This window comes from Acinonyx jubatus, chromosome B4 (assembly GCF_027475565.1).
Source record: "Acinonyx jubatus isolate Ajub_Pintada_27869175 chromosome B4, VMU_Ajub_asm_v1.0, whole genome shotgun sequence".
Classification (NCBI taxonomy): Eukaryota; Metazoa; Chordata; class Mammalia; order Carnivora; family Felidae; genus Acinonyx; species Acinonyx jubatus.
This window is the reverse complement of record NC_069387.1, coordinates 72,780,559-72,805,982: the sequence shown is the minus strand read 5'-3', so window position 1 is coordinate 72,805,982 and position 25,424 is coordinate 72,780,559. Positions and strand designations below refer to the sequence as shown.

Here is a 25,424-nt window from a genome sequence, read left to right as displayed (position 1 = left end):
AACAGAACCTTAGAACTTATGAGGTTGCTACTGGTTATGTTTGGAAAAGAATTGAAAGAGAGAGAGAGAGAGAGAGAGAGAGACTAAGAGAAACAGAACGAGTTGGAGAGGGTTGGGGCAAAAAAGCAAAGGAATAAAGCTCATTTAAGAAGTCCCTCAAAGAGAATATTGATTGTGGTTCCTTGTTCACGGAGATGTCTGGACACAGATAGACAGAGCCTACTGCATTTTTGAGAGAGTTGTAGTGGACTGCCAAAGAAACCGTGAGCTTGTTCTTAAAAGCCAGAGGTCCCAACTTCAATTCCTGGTAGGGAATGGGCTACGAGAGCTGTGTGGCCCTATGGAGGGACTCCTCCAGCCCCCACCCCATGCCCACTTCCGGTTTCACCAGGGAAGGTAATCGAATAGGAAGGACTTCCCAGATGTGGCACTAAGGAGCCCCGAGAACTGCCCCACAGCCCAGGAATGGACCAGGAAGGTTGTGTTTGTACCCATGGTGTGCTGTTTGAACCAGTGTAGGGCAGTTGTCCTGCATTTACCTAATCTGATTCTATCAGAAATTTTGAGACTGGGACCAAAATGTTCCCATTAATCTGAGAGGCTTTCTTGTTTTGAGGTAATAAGAACTAAGACTATTGTGGGGGTTGGCCATCTCTCATCCATCAAGCGTGCTGAGAATTCTGTAGAGAAAGCTGATCTTTTCTTTAGAGAAAAGAAAAAAAAAGCTTTTTGTACAGAAGAAGAGATAAGAAACCATATTTATAAGGGGAGGAGAGAAAGAGATAGAGAAATATGATGTGGGTCCTTGGGAGCTTTCTACTCCCCCGGCTACCCCTAGTTCAAGTCCCCAGCTATATTCCCATGGGTTCCAGGAGACACCCCTATATCATTATAGTCCATCTCCTTTTCTTGTTTAAGTTTGATTGAGTCAGTTTCTAGTTCTTAAAATTAAAAAAAAAAAAACGTAACAGAGGAAGTTCCCATACCCTATCACTGCAAAACATCTCCAGGAAGGGACCACCCCTTCCTTCCTGCTGCATAGGTTGTGGTCACAGCCATGCCCATGAGATTTCTCAGACTGGTCTGATTTCAAAGTCAGTATGGGGGAAGCTGGAATATTGGCTCATGCTTCCATCCCCACCTACACTGGCCAATTTTAACGATGGCCTCTTAGTAACAACATTGAGAAAACTAAAAATAAAGCATAATGATTCCAATTTTCCTTGGAGGAAACTCTCTTCTTTATTTCCCGTACGCATTTGCTTTCCTGTCCTCTAGAAAGTTAATTTCCTACCATCTCCTTTCTTCCCATCTTGCAACATCTCCCTCCCCTTCCTTCCTCACTGTCACTTGATGACCTTACTTCTTATTCCACTGAGGAAGAAAAAGAAATAGCCAGAAGATGACATTCTTATCCTTCCAGACCAAATCTGCCAGACTGCCATCAACTGCACCCGTGGTCTCTGCCCTCCCTCCAGCGCTTATCAGCACTGTCCAAGAGAGCTGTCCTTGATGATAGAGATGTCCCGTACTGTCTCTGTTCAATACACCAGTCCCTTGCCACGTGTGGCCATGGAGAACTTGAAATATGGCTGGTGCAACCTAGGAACTGAACTGTACCTTTTATTTGATTGCAATTAATTTAAATTTAAATAGCCATATGTGGCTAGCAGCTGCTGTGTAGAACAGCACGGGGATAGAGAACTCTCGAGTTCTGCCATGAAGCGAACAAAGAAGTGAATGGGATGGATAGTCACAGAGGGATGGGGTCAGAGCTGCATTTTTTAAAAGATGGATAAGTAATATTTTAGCCAAGCTGACGGAAACAATCTAGCAGAGATAGAAAAATAGATGAAGCAGGAGAAAGCAGAGTCAATTATAGAAACAAAATAGATCCTAGGCAGGAGCAGGTCATTGCCTATGGCGGCACTGTCTCATACGGCAGCTGGTGGCGACCCGTGACTATTTAAATTTACATTAATTCGAACATAATGAGGGGCACTGGGTGGCTCAGTTGGTTAAGCATCCGACTTCGGCTCAGGTCATGATCTCGCAGTCCATGAGTTCGAGCCCCGCATCGGGCTCTGTGCTGACAGCTCAGAGCCTGGAGTCTGTTTCAGATTCTGTGTCTCCCTCTCTCTCTGCCCCTCTCCCACTCACGCTCCCTCTCGCTCTCTCTCTCAAAAATAGACTTTCAAAAAATTTTTAAAAAGGACGTAATGACATGTTAAATTTATTTCTCAGTCACACTAGTCACATTTCAAGTAACTTCCATATTGGATATAATTTCCATCATCGAAGAAAGTGCTGTTAGAGACTGTGGCTCTACACTATCTGTCTTCATTTCATATTACATTTCTCTTTCTTGCATTTTTAAAAAAAGTTTTTAAGGTCAGCTTTATCCATGTTCATAGTTTTGAGAGCCAGAAAGCCTTACAATTTGTTTTTTCATTCCTTTCCCCATTTTCTACTCTCCAAGTAACTACATTCAACTCATTTAGCTTTTTAAAGAATGTTTGTGTCTCTGATTCTAAATAATTTTCTTGTACTGCTTCTCAATTGTTTTCCAAGGTCTGGGCATTGCTGTGATTTCTTTATGAAACGTATGGATCTAGCCTGCTTACACCTCTCCCCTATGTCACTGCTCAGCAATGCGTGAACACTTCCTGCCCCTAACTCTCAACGGAGTCAAGCAATTTTTATGGTTAGATCAGTATTTAGTGTTTTAACTCTCCAGCAACTTTTAATCACATTGTAAAATCCCAAATCCTTACCCTGATGTGCAAGACCCTCCCTGATCTGTCCCCTGGGCACCTTTTTCACCCTTGTTCACCACACATCACCCACACTACAACCTTGAAGTACCTCTGACACGCTTCTATTTCAGGGCTTTCCCACCTACTATTCCCACTGCCTACAATGTTTGACTCACAAGGCTTTCCCCTCAGGCCATTCGACTGTCGCCTCCCCAGACAGACTGTCCCTGGATACCTTACAGGATGGAGGAAACTCTGTCATTCTCTATCCCTTTGTTCTGCTTAATTTTTCTTTTTCTTATGATCTTGAACAATACCTGGCCTTACATTGTTGTGTACCTATTTTTTTATTTTCTCTGTTCTCCACTAAAATGTACGCTTCATGAGAGCAGGATCTTAGACTTCTGTTTCACTCCAGTGTCCCCAGCACCTAGAACATTGTTTAGCTCATAGTTGGTGCTCAAAAATTACTTGTCCAAATAACTGATGAGTGAGTAAATTGACGAACTTAACAGTTTAGAAGCTGAGCCCATTTTGCATTGGCACTGGTGGGAAAAGGGAGTTCTGTTCAGGCAAACCCAGGGAAACAACTCAAATGTTGGTGCACGTCCATTTCCCACGGGCCAGGACGCTGTCCTGAGCAGCTAGAGGGTGGCGTTCTGACACATGATCTTGTTGGCTCCTTAAGATGACCTCTTAGAGGAGCACAGAGCAACTTGCTTCTTGGTTCTTTAAAAATAATCCTGTCCTAGGGGCCCCTGGGTCGCTCAGCCCATTAAGCGTCTGACTTCGGTGCAGATCATTATCTCGAGGTTTGTGAGTTTGAGCCCTGCGACAGGTTCTCTGCTGTCAGCGCAGAGCCTGCTTCTGATCCTCTGTCCCTCTCTCTCACTGCCCCTCTCTACTCCCTCCTCTCTCTCAAAAATAAATAAACATTAAAAAAATAATAATAATCCTGTCTTAATTAGGAGGTAACATGGAAATTCCTTTTTCATCACGGATCATTGGTACTTTGCTAGAAGATCACTTGTGCAGCTACTGCCCATGTTGGTACCAAAGTGTGATAGATGGTGTTCACTTCCTTGCTCTCCACTGGGCAGAATTCAATGTTATAACAACATCCTGTCCATCCCTCCCAATAAACCAGAGAATGTATTCAGTGAAGTTAGGACAAGTACCCAGCTGTCCAGAAAGGTAATCCAGCCCCAAGGTTATGGACTTAATAGTTCATAAAATCCCACAGATCCTATAAGTGTATTTAATTATCAAATCTTCTTGGCTAAAATATGTATATAGGTCTTTGTTGACTATATAATTCTAGTGCTCAGTTGGGATACATTCTAAAATCTAGTACATGGGGTGCCTGGGTGGCTCAGTCGGGTAAGTGGCCGACTTCAGCTCAGGTCATGATCTCACGGTCCGTGAGTTCGAGCCCCGCGTCGGGCTCTGTGCTGACAGCTCAGAGCCTGGAGCCCGTTTCAGATTCTGTGTCTCCCTCTCTCTCTAACCCTCCCCTGCTCATGCTCTGTCTCTCTCTGTCTCAAAAATAAATAAACATTAAAAAAATTTTTAAAAAATAAATAAAATCTAGTACAAAACATATTTCAAAGGTAACTTCTATTTATTTTTGCAAATGTAATTTTATTTTTCTTACATAAGTAATACTTTTTATTTTTGAAATCTTAGAAACTATAGTTAAACAATCAGAAGAGAACTGAAAATATCTATAATTACTACTGCACCATTGACATTGATTTGTATAACTTCCAGGTCCTTCTGAGAATACGTTTTGATGTAGGCATAACATTATTAAGTAGATAAGCTTCACATTCTTATTCCGAGAAGATCCCTTGGAAAATACGGGGGTTAGAAGAAAAAACAAATGCTTTTGGGTTTCAGCAGCATTAATATCAAACTGACTGTTCACAAAAGTTCTGCCACTTGAATATCGCTTTAGCCATTTTTTGCAAAACAATAAAAAAAAAAAAAAAAGAACGAGAAAAAAGAGAAAGTGTGTGCCGTGTGCCAGGCTGCTGTGATGCAAATACCGTCAGTCGACATAAAGTAATGGCCAGAATGAAAACCCCAAACACATATGGCTGGTAGAATATCTGTGGCTAATAATTATTTTTAAGGTTTTTTTTGAGAGAGAGAGCGCACACACGCATAAATAAAACATTGAAAAATAACAGTAAGTCCTTTTGAACTTACTTTGCTTAAGAAGTAGTGGACCAAAGGGAAACATTCAAATATCATCTGGATTGAATCTAAACCAAACTCATAGTCCTTTTGAATTTCTGCTTTGAGGATCTGTGAGACTGAAGCAGGGTTTTCCACATTCGCAGAGATAGATGAAGGGTTTCTGGGTCATGCTGTGAGCGTAACTGGTCATCAGAGGAAGTGGTACAGTCTGTCCGTAGGCTAGAACACACAGAGCGATCTCTACGTGCACTTTGTATCTGGTGCCGCAAAGGCTTTAGGGATATGGGGTGAACAACACAGAAATGCATTCCACCCTCCTTGAGTTCACTGTCCAGTGAGATGACCATTAAACAAACAAGTACTTAGTCCCAAAGGAGAACAAATGACTTCAGTAGTGAATAACTGAAGAGCCAATCTTTGTCTCCAACCTTCAGATGAAACCTCCCGGAGGATCCAGTGGAATGCCAAAGGTGAAGGAGGAGTTGGTCCCCACCTCAGCCCTTCCCCAGAACTTCTGGCAAGAGGCAACAGAACACCAAAGGCTCAGAGGCAGACATTCACAAAACTATAGGAAGACCTCTGTGGCTAAAGAATAAGTGAAGGAGAGGTAAGTTCTTGGTTTATTCTACTGCTATACACATAAACACCATTATAAATAGGGGTGGTGGATATTCACAAAGAGAATCATCAAACTATGGTGTTAAATGGACAGAATACAAAATTCAGCCCCTTCTTTCTATAATTCTGATCAGCCCTCCTCAGTCTCCCTTCTTTGTTCCCACTTTGAAGGCTGATAATCTGCATAGTTCTGTCTTTGGTCTTGGTCCTCTTTTGTTCTTATGCTGCACACTCTCCTTGAAGATCCCTGGTGTTTCTCAAACAAGTCTGATAGCCTTTGCCCATCCAGGACACTCCTCCCCTCTGTCTTCTCATGGGGTGCTCTCTCTTCCTTTAGGTTTCTGCTTGGATGTAATCTCTTCAGAGAGGCCTTCTGTGATCCCTTACCACTCTCTGTTCCCTTAATGTCCTGTATTTTTCTTGAGAGCACTGATATATCTGGCATTGCATGCTATTGTATTTCTTATTGTGGGTCTCCTTCCCACTCGAATGTAAGTTCCATGATGCCAGAACCTTCGTCTTCTGTTCACTGCTGCGTAAACATTCAGCTACCCATACCATGTTGCTGGTATAAAGTAAACAATAAATATTTGTGGCATGGATAGATTAATGGGTAGATGAATCAAGGATAAAATGCATTTCATGCTGTCAATGGATTGAGCTACTACCCACATGCCCACGACTCCAAAACCCAGACTTCCTGCCTTCTCTCTCTTGAGGGCCAGATCCACTTATCCAACTTCCTGTGGGACATCTGTGTTGTCATGATCTAGAGGCACTCAGATTAGCATACCCCAAATAGAACTCATCAACCCCAGTAACCTCATCGTGCTCTTCCTCTTGCACTCTTTTCTTTTGTGATGTGAGTGACTCCATCGTCTGCCCAGTTGCCCAAGCTAGAAGCCTGAGAATCGTGTTCCGTTTCTTCCTCTCCCTTATCCTCTGCATTCAGTCACTAAATCCTACTGATTCTGTCCTTTTGACTTGATTCCATTCCCGTACAGCCCCACTGACAGCATATGATTCACTTGTTTCTCATTTCTTTCCTGAATTATTGCCCCTGACTAGCTGGCCTATCACGAATCTTGTCTCCACCAAATTCATGCTTTGCCATGCCGTAAGGAAAATCTTTCTACGGTACAACTGCACTCATGCTTAACATTCCCCAGCGGCTCCCCTTTGCTGTAAGGTAACAGTCAAGCTGCTACGTATGGCGTGCAAAGCCAATTAAAATTCAGCCCCCATCTAAATTCTAAAGCGTGTCTCTCACTAAGTCTCCTTTTGTCTCCATCTTGCTCCGCCACCACCATTCACATGAGCACAATGACGTGCCAGAAATATTTCCAATAAATATTTCTGGGTCACATTCTCAAAAAAGTATGTTTTTCTTGGTTTCTTGGTTGACCCTCAAGTTTCTGGATAAAGGGAAGGGTCCTTAGAGACATTGTGGCTTACAATGACCTCACTCCCAGCTAAAACCTTTCTGAAAGTCTGCCTCTTTGTGGAAGATGGAGAGCTACACTCTCTGAAGGAGCCTGATCAAAAGTGTGAAAGGAAGACCAGTCGTGTTCTCAATTTCTTCATTTCCAGGGAAGAGGTAAGCCTTCAATTTGTAATCAGGGGATCGTCCTGACACCGAGAACTTCTCCATCTCACTGGCATGCCTCCGTTGATACTGGAATTGTTTCCTTAAAGAAACATCATGCCTATCTCTACATGGGTCCACACAGCTTTCAAGCAGAATAGAGTATTTTATTAGTCTTCATAAATCTAAATGGAATAACCAGGACCCATGAGTAGAAGCTCCAGTCATGCCTATTCATTCCTTGGACTTAATAAAAAGGATACATCCCTGGAAATTCAAGCTGTCCAACAAATGAATGAGCCGTCTGGCAAGGTAATGAGTGCCCCATCATTGAGGATACGCAAACAGAACATAGATATCCACTCCATGGTTATTAGATGTTTCAAAGGAATCTTACATCTGAACAGGTGTTGAGTCAAATGAGCACAGATGTCCCTTCCTTACTCTGATATTCTTATTTGTCTCTGAGTCAAAGGATAATTACACAGTCCTCCATTTTACTTTGGCCGTAGAGACCTAGACTTTGGTTAACAGATGGGAAAACAGACTTCGAAACTAAAAGCCCAGGAATTATTGTGCCTATTTTTGTCAGTTGGTTTTGTATAATCCTGAGATTAAAAAAAAATACTCCAAAGAAAGTTGTTTGTAGAATGAATTTCATCATAGCGAGTATTGTCACAGTAAAACATTCCCATGGCCAGTATATTGTCAAATCGCAAATGATGCACTGTGATGAACTGATGAACACTTTTCAATGCATTAAATAATTTGGGCCTATTTTTGAAGTTTACTGGAGTCTGACAAGAACACCTTTTTTTTCTTTCTTTTTTTTTTTTTACATTCTGTTGGTTGATTCTGTGAAATGAGCAGCTGTTTGATACAGACTTTTAAAGTTCCAGGTTTCAAAATTAAAGATCATAGAGAAGCTTTCAATGAGTTTAAGGATTCAAGCTTGGACAAATTATATATAGTATTTGTTAGGATATACTTAGGGAAAGAGAAACCGTTTAGATATTTCAAACAGAGGGAACTTAATATAAAAATTGGTTCCAAGGGCGGGGGAAAGGCTGGAGGAGCAAGAGGGAAAAAAAAAAAAAAAACTCAGGTTACTGAAAAGAGCAACCCCAGGAAAGCAGTTCCTCCCTGAGCCGGGGCCGCTGTGACTCAGGAGTCAGGAGTGGACACCCCAGAGCAGGCCTTGCTGGGAGCTGCCAGACCACAGCTGCAGCCGTGGGACCCCCCTGTCCCCCACCAGGAGCTGGCCCGGCTGCTGTAGCTGCTGCCACTCTTGCTGCTGCCCCTTCCACCCACTGACAGCCAAGATGGGAAGAGAGTCAATTCTCTACTCTTTGTACCTTCCAGGGTCTCTTGGAGCCTGCATCCAACAGGAAGCAGGGGACAAAGGCCCAGGAAAGCACGGCCGGCAGGATCTCAGCCCCTAACTGTCCAGAGCAGTGCAGAGGAGCGATTGAGCTAAGGGCACAGGGGCAAAGGTCACTAAAGCTTAGAGGCTGGTGACTGATGTGAAAATGTTGGGGTTCAGAGCAAATGGCTGCTAGGAAAGAATTCTTGAGACATCGTCAGTGCAAAAAGGTGGTTTTATTAAAGTGCAGGGACAGGACCCGTGGGCAGATAGAGCTGCCCTGGGGTTGTGACAGGTGACTGATTACGTACCTTCAAGTTGGGAGGGGGTTAGGGACAGCGTAAGTCTCTGAGGAATTTTGGAAGCAAGGTTTCCAGGGCCTTGAGGGAGTTAGCTATTGTTTGGAAAAGGTCATTTATTACTGTTTAGTAAAACCTCCGTCATGAGACCCTTCAGATGTGTATCAGTGGGCCATATGCTGGGAGGTGATTGCTAATATATATCTTGGAGGTAGAGATAAAGGAAGTTCCCAAAGGAATTTCTATATGTTAAGGAAGACTTACAGCGTCCTGGAGATGGGGATAATGTTAAGCTAACATTGCCTTTTGCCCTTAGCAAAGTATTAACACCGAGGTAGCTGAGTTCCTAGAAGAAGGTCACTCCGCCTATATCAAGGACTTGTCATCGGGCTGTAAGTAGTAAGGAAATGTAATTTTTTCTTTTGCCTTCGTTTCCCACATCAGTGACTATTGTCCTAATTTTCAAAGAGGGGCTAACAGTGATTTCTGTCAAGAGTAAACCAATTAGAATGGCACCAACCTCTAGCAAGATTCTAGAATAGGTGACTAAGTGATTGTGGGGACTGTTATTTTATTGTGTTTAATACCTCTGGAAACCAGAGAATTGCGAGGGCCAAATCTTAGCAATTCCGAAAATGGAAAATATGGGCCATCTCAGGGTACAAGGGTCTGAGAAACTTGTCTCAAATCCGAAAGCAGACATTCTAGATGAGCATAGAGTCCCCTGGTCCATTAAAGTCCATGCATATGTAACATTTCACAGATGGAGAGGGCTTTTGAGATCTGGCAAGACCACCGAGATCTCCTTTATCTCTGTAGCAGTGGCTGGGATTCAGATCACTGAGCGCCTTGTCTGAGGTCACACAGCTGAAGTTGTCGAGGTGGGTGTACAAGTCAGCTTGCTGTCAGTGCTCTACTCCACGCCAGTCCCCACAAAGGATGGAGCACTATGCAGCTAGCTGGCATCTCTGTAAGGATGATTACTGTCTTTGCTGTTGAGATGGACGTTTTGCAGGGAATCATCCAAACCCTAGTTCTCCAGCCACTGTGTGACCCATGGCAAGCTTTGGTGAAGCATTGCAGGAGTCGGGAATGGGGTTAAGACGTGTCCTTGACATCAGGGACATGCCTGGGCAGGCTCGAGCCTGCTGGGTTCCCTTGGTTCCGTATCCTCTTCCTAGTTGGAACTAGAAACTGTGTTTGGAGACTACTGTTTACACTAAAGGTATTACTTCCTAAATTTATTAAAGTTTGCCTGAATAAATTTAAGCATCACTACTGAAAGTAGCACCTAGTTCACCTCTAGGAAAATTTAATTAAGTCAAAAGGAAATTTGAAAGGAAAAATAGCCATGCCCACTGTCTTCGTTCATTGGGGCTGCTATGAAAAATACCACTGACCGGGTAGCTTATAAACAACAAAAATGTACTTCTCACCGTTTTGGAGGCTGGAATCTGAGATCAGGGTGCCAGCGTGGACAGATGAGTGCCCTCTTCTGGGTCACGGACTTCTCCTGTGTCCTTGCATGGTGGCAGGGGCTACAGAACTCTGTGAGGTCTGTTTTATAAGAGCATTAATCCCATTTATGAGGGGTCCAGCTCATGACCTGAGCACCGCCCAAAGGCCTCACCTCCCAGACCATCACATAAGATGTTAGAATTTCAGCATATGAATTTGGGGAGACGGAGGGGACACAAACGTTCAGACATACGCAAACCTAGCATCCACTTAACTGTCATTCACTAAACTGCCCCTTGTAGACCTGCTTTGTGCCTGGCTCTGACTCTGCCTTTTATATGCATTGCTTAAAGTCCTTAACCACACTTCTAGGGGCCCCTGGGTGACTCAGTCAGTTGAGCGACCAACTTGGGCTCAGGTCATGATCTTGCAGGTTGTGAGTTTGCGTCCCGCCTTGGTCTCTATGCTAACAGCTCGGAGCCTGTGTCTCTCTCGCGATCTGCCTCTCCCCCACTCTCTCTCTCTCTCAAAAATAAACATTAAAAAAAATTTAATAAATTCAAATAAAATCCTTACCACTCTCCTGTGTAGGTGTGATGTAAGGATTACCTGTCCTTTAAGGATAAGAAACAGATTCAGAGGGTTATCACATGCTAGTAGTGGTGAGGTTTGGGGGTGATGGGGGGGCGGGTCCGGAGCCGATGGCCAAGAAAGAATTCTTGAAAACGTCTTTGGTGCAAAAAGGTGATTTTTATTAAAGCACGGGGACAGGACTTGTGGGCAGAAAGAGATGCACTGGGGTTGTGAGGAATGGCTGGTTCTACACTATGGAGTTGGGGAGGCAAAGTCAAAATGGAGGCCTCCAGAGGGACTTTGATATGCCAAAGAGGACTCCTAAGATACCTGACGCCTTGTTATTGTCAAGCCAGTAAAGCGTCAACAGTAGGAAGGTAAGGGGTTCCTGGGGGAACTCTATACTCTGCATTTGCCCCAAGTGTCTGCCGATGGGCTGCAGGCCATGAGGAAATTCAACTTTACCTGCCATTTTCCTCTTGCCTTTGTTTCCCATATCATTATTGAGGGGTGATGTTCGAGTGTATAGGTTTCTGGAGATCAGGCTATTGACAAGATCACCTTTTTCTTGTAGCTTACTAAGTTATTTGTAAACTGATGGAGACCCATGTCCCGTATGACTGTGATCTCTATCGGCTGGCCATTTGTTTTCTTTCCTTTGTCCTTGAGGAGTCAGGGGTGCCTGGGGAATATCACACTTATCCCACCTGGGGAGGAGGGGTGCGGCAGCTTTCACGGAGCCCTCAGCCCACCCCACACTGCCTCATCGGTAGAGGAGGAAAGTCTGAGAGCTGAACCGAGTCCCTCTGAGCCCAAAGGGCGTCCTCTTCCCACTCGGATACACCTGGTTTATGTCATTTTTTTTTCTGGGAAAGTCACAGGAATTGTACCTCAAGGATAGTACTCGAAAATGCATTTGTTAAAGAAATAGAAATCCATTTATAAACTCGGGTCGATGTCACGTTCTAATAAAATAAACTGGGCTCTTAGGTGCTTGCAGTGAACTTCTGAAATATTTATGTGGCTCCCAGAGAGAGGTTATTTCGCCACTGATGAGATTCTGGGACTTCATTAACCTTAATAAAATTACGTCTGATTCTTTAAATCAAGCAAGAATAACGTAAAACTGAGGACAACTTCTGGCTTAGAGTAGAACATTGCCCATGGCTGGGGGACATGTCACTGTAATGATACTAAGTATTTGGAAGGGCTGGTGAACATTTGCAATCTGCAGTTAGTGGGAAACCAACCGTAAGGCTAATGTGTTACTGTGCTAGGAATCTATTTTATTGAAGACAAATGATCTCTTTGGGTAGATATTTTGAGAAAGGAGGTTACATTTTTTCTTGTTACGTTTATTTCCAAAGTATCCCCACTAACTGCAGCAGAGGTTGGCTATTTCTGTAGAGGAGCAGGGAGTAAACATTTAGGCTTTGCAGATCACATGCCTCTCTGTTGCACCTATTCAACGTTACCACTGTAGCGTGAAAGTACCACAGACAATAGGGAAAAGAATGAAAATGGCTGTGCTCCAATAAAACTTTATTTACAAAGTGGGAGGCCAGGGAGAGGACTATAGTTTGCCCACCTCTGGACTACAGTGTTAGAAGGCACCATCATAAAAGTTACTTCTACCTATATGCCTAAGAGACTATCAAACCAAAGAAGCCTAGTGACATTTATTAATTTTTTATGTCACTGTACATACTGGGACATGCAAAGCCAACACAGAATATGACGTTTATGTAATGTGTTACCGTACTTAATTTAAAGGATTTGGATGAAACCTTTGGTGTTAATTTCTCTGTTGTATTTCTTAGTGACTTTGCATAAAAACAAAAGAATCTAGACGCAAGTGATGGAAAGAGGCCAGGATGAGTTTCCAGGTGTTCAGAATCTAACAACTGATGGCAGTGCTAGATCAATATTCAATTAGGAGATAATGAGTCTCTTTCCAGCTTCCATATTCTGTCATCTCTGAGACTAGAATTGTGCAGGTTAGGGGCGGGCTGATTTCACTTCAATAAGTTATTAGAATTTTCTGTGACCAAAGTATATGCTAACTCTTCTAAAGTGTTAATCAAGATTAAGCAATTTTGGGGGCACCTGGGTGGCTCAGTCGGTTGAGCGTCCGACCTCGGCTCAGGTCATGATCTCATGGCTTGTGAGTTCAAGCCCCATATCAGGCTCTGTGCTGACAGCTCAGAGCCTGGAGCCTGCTTCATATTCTGGGTCTCCCTCTCTCTCTCTCTCTGCCCTCTCCCACTCATGCTGTCTCTCTGTCTCTCAAAAATAAATAAAATAAACATTAAAAAAATTAAAAAAAAAGATTAAGCAATTTTCCATGAAGTTTCTTGGTTTTGTGTCTATGTTTAACCACTGAATGGAAGTATCGTCTTTTAGACAGCAAATAATAACATATTCAATAAGGTTTAGTGACAATAATAAATTAATTCAATTATAGGTCTTTTCCTTAGAGATTTTTTAAGGGTTATGTTTCTTATAAAAAAAATGACACTCATTTTACATATTTTTCTTAGTTATGATGGAGAATCTCTATGATAATATGAAAAATTCATTATATCATTCCTTGGAACCTTGGTTATCAATCTCATTACGATGTCATAGCAGGTTAGAGGTTGGAGCTCAACTGTAGGTAAAGAGAAGAGATAACTTTGAAAATGTAAAAATCATTTTGAAATCAAAGTTATTTTCTAATTGAATTTAGTAATAACAGTTTGACTTCATGCAGTGGATTAGCCTTTGCCTGTTCTTTTCCAACTGTGACCTCTTCCGCTCGGCAATATCCAAGGGCAGTAGGAAGGCTGTGGCCATCCTTCACCCTGTGTACTCTGGGATGCAAGGCTCACGTCTTCCACTTCTCCCTGGGTTCCTTGGCCCTCGAGTCAAACTGTCCTTGGAGGTGGCCAAGCCTAGATCCTCCAAAGGCTTTCTAGACCATGGCTTGAGAATGAATAAGGCTGATGGGCCCTTCTGATCAGTGTCCTGCTTTGCCTCCTATGCCTACGGTGGCCCTTGCTCTCCTGGAGCAAGGGACCAACACTTCTTACAGAATGTGACAGCTTTACTCACTCGGCCCACAGACCCCTTGCCTATCCTGGCTGGTGGGGATGTGTGAAAGTCAGGCGTGTGATCAGTAGGGACAGGGGTCACTTTCCGAGATTGTGGTGATTTCAGGCTAGAGTTCAAGAGAAGACAGAGTGATCTGGAAGACATGCTGTTCCCTCTTTATGCTATCAAATTCCAAACTGTGAATTTTATATGACCCCCAAATGGAATACTGTTCACATGTTCTGGAATTCCCTATTCTCCCTATGTGAGACTTGCATTTGTGGCCATTATCAGTGAAACAAAATGATGACTTTGTGACAATCATTGGAAACCAGTAATCACAGGTCACAGGATGCATGTTCCAGGACCATGCGTAAGTGATATAACAAGGCATTGAATAAGTGCAGAGGTGAGATTCGTATGGTTTCAATATAAACAAGTTCCAAAGGATCGTAACATTGTGAGTAATAACAACATTGCAACCCTTTGCTGTAGTGGAAAATAAAAAATTATCCAGAAGTGGCACATCCAACAATAAAGAACGTGAGTGATGATTCCTGGACCTTTGCAGAAAAAGATGGTCCCTGGACATTGGCCAGACTGAATAGTAAATACACCCCCAAAGTATCTCTTCCACTCCTTCCCATTATTCTGCATCTTTATTGATAAATTCCTATACTTTCCAGGGGCCTACACATTTTGTAAAACTATTTAATCAAAGTCCTTAGTTAGACAGGGCCTTGCAAAAAAATTTTCCCTGGGTGCCATATTCCACACATGGGGCAGCTCTGCTTAGTTGTGACCTTTTCTTTCAGAGTGAATAAGTATTAATTGACTCACTGCATTGTACCGTGTTCTATGACAAATGCTGTGAGGCCACACCTTATCAAAACCTGTAGGATGCAACCACTGCCCTCAAGAGCCATGGTCTTTCTGGCTACACACAATTAAACACATGAAGCGGATCAAGGGAACTAGAAGACCAGACATTAGATGGCACTTATTAAATCTCAAAACACGGCAGAAATGGTTAATGCTTGGGGTTCAGGTAGGGCCAAACGCAGGCTGGACTGGTATCTCCAGGAAGGCTGGTGGCACTTAACACAGGCCCTAGGCCTAGGCTGGGTGTAGAAGGCCTCAGAAAGGTACAGGCGACAGGTTGGGCAGCGGCAGCAGTGGGAACCCCTTGAGGAGGGAGCCCCACTTCAGGGTTCAGACTCGAAGACATTCTGAACTGAGGAAGGCATGGCCCCTGGCCCTGAAGAGAATTTGACTGGCCTGGAGTGGGGTGGTGAGCTATTAGGAAAACACTGTGAACAGGAGATATTGATAGAACTCCTTTTGGGGTATAAGTCTCTCATCAGAAATATCTTGGTCGGGGGCATCTGGGTGGCCCAGTCGGTTAAGAGTTTGGCTCAGGTCATGATCTCACGGTTTCGTGAGTTAGAGCCTCACGTCCAGCTCCGTGCTGACAGTGTGGGGCCTGCTTAGGATTCTCTCTCTCCCTCTCTCTCTGCCCCCTCCCCTCCATTTGTGTATGGTTGTGCTCCTCTCAAAAATAAAAAAATAAACATTTAAAAAAAAAAAAGACATCCTCTTGGTGGTTTCTTCAACACCCATTTCTTGGCATAGACCTAGCCCAACAACCACTCTCTTCCCTGTCTCTCTCTCCACCTTGTTCCTATCCTCCCACCCCCTACTGGCAGGGTGTGATTTCAGTGCTTTTCTGCCTGCCATGTTCTCTAAGCATGAACGCTGGTTTTTCACCTTGCACTCCTAACCAAGCCTCACGGAGTGCTCATATGATGGCATGAGCCCCAGATGTGACATCAGAAGACCGGTGGCCGAGACTAGGTCTGTCACTTGCTGGCTCTGTGACCTTGGGCAGGTTACTGGATGCCTCTGAACTTCTGTTTCTTTATGCATGGACATGGTGATGCTTTACTACTTACTTTAGAGGGCGTGGTGAGGAGCAAATGACGTTCTTGAGCTTAAGAGAATAGTTTCTAATACTTAAATAGAACTTACTTGGTGCCAGGCAATCGTCTAAGGGCTTTAGATATACTAAGTATTTTAAGTCTCACAATAACCTTGTGAAGAAGAAACTATTATGATTACATGTGCAGTGGGGAAGCTTAGGCACAGAGAGATTAAGTAATTTCCCAAAGATTACCGCATTCATTCAGGGTAAGCGCTGGGAGTTAAACCCTGGGGAGTCTGGTTCCAAAATCTATTCCCTTAACAAGCACATTATACTGTTTATCTAATAACAATACGAGAGAACACTTAATTCAAGGCTCACTACTTGTCCGATACTGTACCAAAGGTCCAGTTAATTCATTTAATCCTCACAATAGCCCTTTGAGGTATCTATGAGGCGGGGGCGTTACTAACTGTCGGAAAATGATTTGTAAAAACTTCCGCATTTAGGAAGGGAGAGTAGATGAAGCCTTCCCTATTCTTCCCGCTGAGTACAACTGAAATCCTGTGCAGTGTATATAAAACAAACACAAGAAGACTTTGAAAGGTGGAGATGAGAAGGCAGATCAACTGGGGACCTTGGAATCAGAGGAGCAGGATGCTTTGAGTTACCTGAGTTTTCTGTTTTGCCTCATCCATCCCAGAGCTGGGGCTGAAGAAGCTGGCAGCCTGGAAAGGCCAATGAGTGTAGCCCCCCGAAAGCCCCAACGGAAGCCTGCTCTTGGGAGCCAAGGGAGCAGCCTAACAAGACGGAGACCTTTATCGACAACAGCTGCTCTCCTGCAGCCACACCCTGCATAGGAATCTGGGAGCCCGCTCTCACCCATGCCAGTGAGGCCCAGAGGGAAGCCTGGACTTCTACCCTTGTGAGGCTTCAACAAGGAGCCCAAACCTCTCTGCTCATCCCCCGAAGGTAACGAGGCCCGCTCTGTGTAGTCGTGTCAATGGAAACCAGCTGGGCACCCTGGACTTCCGTCTCCATCCGGAAGTGCTGAGGCGCCTCTCCCCATCCCGACTGGGATGGTGTCAGAGAAGGCCTCATGCAGAATCAGGACTTTCAGCACTGCCCAGCGGTAGTGAGGCCCCGCCCCCCCCCCCCCCCCGCCCCGAACATGCCCGCCATGATGTCAGTGGAGACCATGAGAGGAGCGGTAATGAGGCACCCCCTCTTCTGCCCGGCTGGGGCGATATCAGTGGAAGCCCAGTCCCCCGCGATCCTCTCATGCCCCGCAAGCTGGGGCATCAACAAAGGCCAAGTGGAAAACCTGAACTTCACCCTCAGCTGGCAGTAATGAAGTTGTCCCCTCATCTTCCCCTGCCAAAGTAGTGTCAGAGGAAGCCAGACAATATGAAGGTTTAAACAAGATTCAGAGTCTCATAACAAACTAGTCCAAATGTCCAAGAAAAAGAAATTGCTCATTATACCAAGGGCAGGGAAGAGCTCAGACTAAATGAAAAAAGACAAGCAATAGATACCAACACCAAGATGACAGAGATGCTGGGATTATCGGACAAAAATTTTAAAGCAGTCATCACAAAAATGCGTCTGTGGCTTATTTCACTCAGCATAATGCCCTCTGGGGAGGCCTTCCTTAGGAAGGAGAGTGAAAAGAAGAAAATTAGGTCCACATGTGCTCATTTGCCCTTATTTTTCCCTCTGATATCTTGAAGAAATGTACGTACTTTGACAGGTTTCTGAAATACAGTGTTCCAAGTGTTCCCTGAACGTAACCGTCAGGATTCTCTAAATCCATTTAAACTAATCTCTTAATAATTTAAAATGTATGTGACCGGGGCATCGGTTTAAAGATATTTCCAGGTTTCTCATGGATTTGCTTTCATTTTCTTGTCAACAACTCATTTGACACAATTTGCCTCTTTCGTTCCCTCACATTTCTTTTTCTGATGGTTTCAGCCAAAGGTAGAATTTAACAGGGTTGTACCCCTGAGATTTCCAGTCATAGCGTCATGCTGTTCATCCCTGTGGGTTTTGTCTGTTACCTCTACTAGATGAATTAGTAAGAACTCCTGCATCTTTGAAGAATCTTGGCCATCACGAACAATCTCCTGTTTTCCTTGCCGGTTTTATATCTGTCCTCCACATCTTTCTCAAACTATAATCTTGCTTTGCCACGCTTTTCTTCTTTATTTCCATCATGGGATTTTGCTGGTAGCCTCTTCCTGTCATCACACTGGAAACACATTATTATTTTTATTTCTTGTCCTTGAGAATAATAAAAAAAAAAGATAAATATATTTCAACACCACAGGACACTTTCTTCTTTTTCCAAATTGCCTTAGAACTAATGCTTCACATCAAATGCCTTATAGAACACAAATCTCAAAATCAATTAAGAAATTTTTTTACTGAAATTAAGGGTGCCAGAATGATTATATAGAATCTTCTTTCCTATTCTCAAGTACTTAGAAAGAAATGCCTTCTAAGCAGGAATGGAAGTCAGACATATTTGGGATTAACATGAGGTCCCTGTGGAATCGTATATCGTGGAGGTCTGCTGTGTCCCGAGAGTCTTGCAATAGATGATTTCAGTTGTCCGACCAGTGCCAGGCATCCATACTGAAGTGTGTTGGGACAGTGTTGGTTGACGTCTGAGTGCTCTCATCTTTCATTTTTCTGATGAAGCAGCCTCAGCAGTGAAGCAGTCTTGAGTAACCATCATATCTCAGGCTGCGAGACTCTGAGGTATTTATTCATGAGATTTGATTTTATTCTCCCGGAGCTGGCTGCTGATTCAGAGAGCAAATTCCACACCACTCGGCCTGAGCATAAAGAACTTATTTTAAGTTCTAGACAGCTTCTGGAATCCTAGGGAAGTTGGGCCTCCTCTGACAGGAAGTGGGAGCTGGAAATCCAAGGAGCTGTCTCCAGATCTCTCTCTCTCCTGCGGTCTCTCATGTGTCTATCTGCTCTCCCTGTGCCTCACTCTTGCTCTCTCTCCTTCTCCCTGTCATTTCATTCTCTTTCACTGTGAACCTGTACCTCAAAATGTCCACCAGCCCCAACATTGCATCATCTCCTTCCTGCCCAACATCCTCCTGTAGCCTAACTCTGTCTCTCAGAGTTCTGATTCCAAATCCCCGAGGAAGAAATTCAGTCTCGACACTGTCTTTTAGAGCCCTGCTGTAAACTTCTAGAAAGCCTATCGATGTGATTTAATCAGTGACTGCCTGGGATTTAGGGCTTTCTCATTGACTCAAGACAGAAGCAGTGCACAAGATTAGATTATATGAAAAAAGATGGGGCAATTGTTTAAAAAAATTTTTTTGAGAGCACGCAAGTGTGGGAAGGGCAGAGAGGGAGGGGGGACAGAGGATCTGAAGCAGGCTCTGTGCTAACAGCAGCGAACCCAATGTGGGGCTTGAACTCACAAACTGTGAGATCATGACCTGAGCTGAAGTCAGTTGGACTGAACCACCCAGGTGCCCCCGGGAAATTGTTTAAAATAGTAGTGTGTTCTCTAAGGACACTTACATTTTTTTTTTTTTTTAGGTTTGTTTATTTATTTTGAGAGAGAGAGATAGATCATGCATGCAATGAGGGAGGGGCAGAGAGAGAGGGATGCAGAAAATCCCAAGCAGGCTCAACACACGCAGTGTGAGCCCGACTTGGGGCTCGATCTCACGAAACAGGAGATCATGACCTGAGCTGAAATCAAGAGTCAGGTGCTTAACCGACAGAGCCACCCAGGCGCCCCACTAAGGATACTTGTTTGTTATATTTTGGTAATACCTTTCAATAAGGCTTAATATTTGCTGTACAGGGAGAAGTTTCTTACAATTCAGTCTGAGCCAGACGAGGACCCTTTATTCTCTCTTGCAGTAGAGTCTGTGGGAGCTGCTATGTAATTGAGAGGATTATGGCATTTGGGGGATTGGACTACTGGAGAGAGCAATGGGTTGATAACTGAGAGCCCAAAGATTATGCCCGGGTCCCAACATAATACTAATTTATTAGATTACTAAATTACAAATTTATATTTGTAAATACAATTTATATTTAGTATTACTAAAATACTAAATACAAATCAAGTCATTTTCTGGGTCTCTTTTTCTTTCTTTCTTTCTTTCTTTCTTTCTTTCTTTCTTTCTTTTTTCATTTATAAAATGATGGGGCTTGTGTTAATCAGTGATTCTCAAATTTTTGGAGTATGAAAACTTTTCTTAATTTCAAAAAGTTATGGATAACACGTGATATGGTGTTGATTTTGTTGCCCAGTGAAAGAAATTAAAACACACAAACAAACAAACAAACAACCTGTAAACCCTGGTTCCAATACTTGTAATAATTCCAGAACCTTTGGGAGTCCAAATCTCTGGGGTTCCACAGCCTGGAATCCCCGGTTTAGCTGACTTTGAGGTCCCTCCAGGCTCTGATATTCTCGTATTCAAGTCAAGCAAATATGGGCTCCTTAGAAAAACATTCATTTATTCAACAGGAAAGCTAACATTCAATACTACCAGATCTGAGAAAAGCACAAGTTTTTGAGAGAGGTGAATTGAGGCAGATTTCAGGGTGTACAAATCTGAGCTGAGAAGATGGGAGGAAGAATCAATACTAGTCGCAGTGGGAGTGGGGTGACATGATGGCGAACAAGGTTCCAGAATGTGGCTCATGCCAGGAAGAGGGTCAGATGCCATGATCACTAACAGAAAGAGGCAGAGGAGAGGCAATCTCACCCCCAAGGCAAGGTGGATTAACTCTTCCGGCCTTAAGTGAATATATTATATATTAGTATATTAAATATAAAATAATATCTTTTTTGTTTTCAATGTTTATTTTTGAGAGACAGCGAGAAACAGCATGAGTCGGGGAGGGGCAGGGAGAGAGGGAGATGCAAAATCCAAAGCAGGCTCCAGGCTCTGAGCTGTCAGCACAGAGCCCCACGCGGGGCTTGAATTCACGAACTGTGAGATCATGACCTGAGCCAAAGTCAGATGCTTAACTGACTGAGCCACCCAGGCGCCCCAATAGAAAATAATATCTTAATGTAATATGATAATATAAGTAATAATATGTACTCATATGTGCTATGTCAATTAATATTCATCTGGAAAAGCACCAGGGAGTGTATGGTATAGAGTAGGCTGGTCTCCCCGCTCCTCCTTAATCACATCGACAGTTGAAGTGTTAACGAAAGCCTTCTAGTTAGACTTCTCTAAAGACGAACACCAACTGAGTTGACGTCACGACATTACTGGCAATGTCTTAGGGTAATGTCTACAATATATGTACAAGAGAGAGGCTCACGGAAAAATACATTCGTGAAGCGTGCCCCAACACTGTCCCTTTTATGTTTTCAATACTTTGCATGCTTCATATCAAAGAAGAGATTGATTCTGAAAGACATGCTGCCTCACAGCACTCTTCATGAATTTCAAAGGAGATCTGAACTTGACAGTGTACGTTTCCCAGAGTTACATACAGATTTGGGTATTAGGTTGAGGATATCAGGTCAAATTTCTACCCAGATAGTCATCTAACTGCAAGGAGAAGCAAGATGGGCAAATAGGGAAAATTCTTGAAAAATCTTTGAGGCTATTTATTCTCAGGGTTTTAAAAAGTTACTAATATTTCAATTCCCATGTTCTAATAAACATTCCCTCTCTCTCCATGCTCCAGCAACCTCAACTGTAGAAACTCTAAGAGGGGCACCTAAGTGCCTCAGTTGGTCATGTCCGACTCTTGATTTCCTGAAGTCGCGATCTCACAGTTTGTGAGTTCGGGTCCTGTGTTGGGCTCTGTGTTGACAACACGGAGCCTGCTTGAGATTCTTTCTCTCCCTCTCCCTCTGCCCCTCCCCTGCTGTCTCTCTCTCTCTCTCTGTCTCTCTCAAAATAAATAAATATGTTTTTTAAAAAAACACAAAGTTTCTAAGAAAGTGTCAGTTCAAATGCGAACCAAACTGAAATGTGGTAATATTCTGAGCAACCATGGGATGTAGGAAAAGCAGAGCCTCTGAATATTCTATTTCCTTTCTAATATGAATCAAATCATATTACTTCAGTGAAGCGATGAAAAAAATGTTCAGTGAACACTTCCGTGAAAAAAGTTCGTATATTCATTTATCACGAGTGTTGTGTTCTGTTTTCAGATCAACCAATAGGCAAAATATGTTCAAAGAACAGAATGTGTTTTAATCTAATCATCGAAAACTGCAAATTGATGCTATGGCTGATAGAAGTTGAAAGTGGAGAGAGGAGGAAGAAGAAAGGAGAGTTCCAGAGGGAGAGAGAGAAAGAGAGAGAGAGAACAGAGAAAATAATGGGGAAAGCTTATTAAAGAAACAGAAGAAAAGTTCCCCCAAATAAAGGGCATGTCTCCAGCCTGAAAGGTCGGACTGATTGTTTAGCTCAGTGAATAAAAAATATGTCCACCGTAAAGCTACGACACTGAAAGTTCGAATCCCCAGGGATGGAGAGAAGATCCCCAGAACTTCCAGATAGAGAAAGAGAAAATCAATGTACATACACAGCATTGGTTATAAGAGTGGCATTGTTTGTAGCTTATAAATCTCGCTACTCACAGAGAGCTTTTCTTCCACTTGAGCTGATACCGTGCTCCTAAAGACCTGTCTTCTAAGTTTTACCTCTGATTGCTTCTCTGACAGTCCTTCTTATTCCCTGCCCCCGTTGAAAATATTGCTACAAGTTTCTATCAAATATTCAACGTGACCTCTTCTCCCTTTGACCCATTTCCAGATCTGACACAAGTGTGCACTGGCCTGGATCCGCCTCCTCTTGGTTAAGGAGCCATCTCTACAGTCATCCTCTGTTCTGGGCAGTGGCAAGTGTGGATTTTCTTAGCCCAGGCCAGCTGACCTCAGACAGCAGCGTTATCTGCGGAGACCGACCCCAACCTGCTCTTGGCACGCCGACATGTTGACAACACCTCTTCTTCTGCTGCTGGAAGCAGATACAGTCTGCAAACACCATCACACCATCATGAGAATTCTCTCGGCCTCTTCCCACACCACGGACCCGTCCACACAGCATTACCATCAGGCAGGCAAGCTGAGGCAGCGAGAATCTGCTTATGCTGACAGCCGACACGTGGGTGGGTAGGCACCGTGCCCTAGAAGCAAGTACTATTAAGGCTTAAGGATGCATGCTTGAATTTATATATTTGTATAAGATCAACCCCCCTCCTTCCTTTGTTCTGTCTCTGCGCTCCCTCATTTCCCTTGAATCTCTTTCATGATGGTGGTACAATAGTACCTACTCCAGGGTGCTGTTAGGCAAGGATTTCTACTTCTTCCCATTAGCATTTCATTGTTCCATAGGTTTTAGGTGTTCCTGTGCCCTGCTAGCCTGAGGACACCAGAAACTGTTCCAATGGTCACTTCTAGCAGTTAGTGTTTACTACATAACACATTGCCCCTTGATGGCTTAAAATAACAACCAGTTTTTAGCTCACAACTCTGCCGTTTGGCCATTTGGACTGAGTGTATGTAGATAGTTCTGGCTGGGGATTCGCTGGTTGAAGGGCCTCAGTTGAAATGGCTTATCTCTACTTTGCACAGTTTCTCATCTTCCAGCAGGCTATCCCAGAATGGTCACCTGGTGACTGCAGTTTTCCAAGAACAAAACATCGGAAGTTGCAAGGCCTCTTCCCCCCACCCCTAGTTTTGTTGAGAAATAATTGGCATATATCATTATATAAGTTCAAGGTGTAGCACATGATGGTTTAATTTACATATGTCATGAAATGAGCACCACAATAGGTTTAGTTAATATCCATCTTCTCATATAGATACAATAAAAAGAAAAAAATTCTTACAACGAGTGTTCTTAGGATTTACCGTCTTAACGATTTTCCTAGATATCATCCAGCAGCGTAGCTAAAGTCATCATGTACATTACATCCCTAGTGCTTATCTATCTTACTACTGGAGGTTTGTACCTTCTGACCACCAATTCCCTCTCCCTTCCCTCTTGCCTCAAGCAGCTACAAGGCTTTTTCCATATCTCTTTTCTTACGAGTTTGATTTTTTAAAATTTTTCATTAGAGTCTACGTATAAGTGAGATCATACAGGATTTGTCTATCTCTGACTTATTTCACTTAGCATAATTTCTTCAAAGTCCATCCGTGTGTTGTAGATGATAAGACTTCCTTTTTTTATGGCTTACTAACCTTCCATTTTACACACACACACACACACACACACACACACACACACACATAAGTATGCGTGTGGGCCACCTCTTCTTTATCCATTCATCCATCAGTGGACACTTAGGTTATTTCCAAGTCTTGGCTATTGCAAATAATGCTGCTAGGAACATGTCGATGCAGATATAGTTTCAAGTTAGTGTTTTCATTTCCTTTGGATATATTCCCAGAAGTGGAATGGCTGGATCATACAGTAGGTCTATTTTTAATTTTTTGAGGAAACTCCATACTGGTTTCCATAGTAGTTGCACCCATTTCCAATTCCACCAACAGTGCACAAGGGTTCCCTTTTCTCCACACCCTCACCAGCACTTGCTATCTCTTGTCTTTTTGATGATGGTCATTCCAGCAGGCATGAGGTAATGACTCAGTGTGGTTTTAATTTGCATTTCCCTAATGACCAGTGATATTGAGCATCTTTTTATGTACCTGTTGGCTTTTTGTAGTTTTTCTATGGAAAAATGCCTCTTCAGGTCCTTTGACCATTTTTTTTAAGTTGGATTATTTGTATTTTTAACTATTGAGTCGTATGAGTTCTTTGTGTATTTTGGACATTAGCCCCTTAGGTAGTTTGCAAATATTTCCCCCATTCTGTAGGTTATCTTTTCACTTTGTTGATGGTTTCTTTTGCTGTGCAGAAGCTTTTGATGTGGTCTCAATTTATTTTTGATTTTGTTGCTTGTGCTCTAGGTGTGGTTTCCAAAAACTCACTACCAAGGCCCATGTCAAAGAGTTTTGTTTGTTTTCTTTTAGGAGTTTCAAGGTGTCTGTGAGCACCTTGTCTTGTGAGCAGTGTGAGCAGTCTGTGAGCACAAGGTGTCTTGTGAGCAGTGTGAGATAGGGGTCTGGTTTCATTTTGTTACATGAGAATATCTAGTTTTCCTAACACCATTTGTTAAAGAGACTATCATTTCTCCATGCTCAACACAGAGCCCGATGCAGGGCTCAATCCTATGACCCTGCAATCATGACCTGAGCTGAAACCAAGAGTTGGGTGTTCAACTGACTGAACCACCCAGGCACTTCTTGTCCCAAATATTTTATGTATTACTTAAGTTACACACCAGAATAATAATCTCCTGACATGTTGGAGGATTCATGATTTTGAGTCAAAACACCTAATTCAGGGTATGTCTCCAGACCTCTTTTAACTATATGTAAGGCCAAGTAATGGCAAGTATTATGAAATCTTCAGCATGGGGCTCAGCACATAAATGCTTAGCAAATGTTTGTTGAATCTGAATGAAAAGATGGGAGCAAAAATGCTATGTAAATCAGAGGAAATTAGCCTGAAAACCTATCCCATTAATTCTGTGTTTATGATCA

The 25,424-nt window shown here is 43.1% G+C and overlaps 1 long non-coding RNA gene across 1 annotated transcript; it reads left to right on the top strand.

The window, feature by feature from the left end:
- The first annotated feature begins 4,421 nt into the window (after positions 1-4,421).
- LOC113593035 (uncharacterized) lies at positions 4,422-24,861 on the top strand. The gene is made up of 3 exons (XR_003413073.2): positions 4,422-5,565; positions 7,085-7,173; positions 22,627-24,861. It is a non-coding gene; the product is annotated as an uncharacterized LOC113593035 (long non-coding RNA).
- The last annotated feature ends 563 nt before the right edge of the window (positions 24,862-25,424 follow it).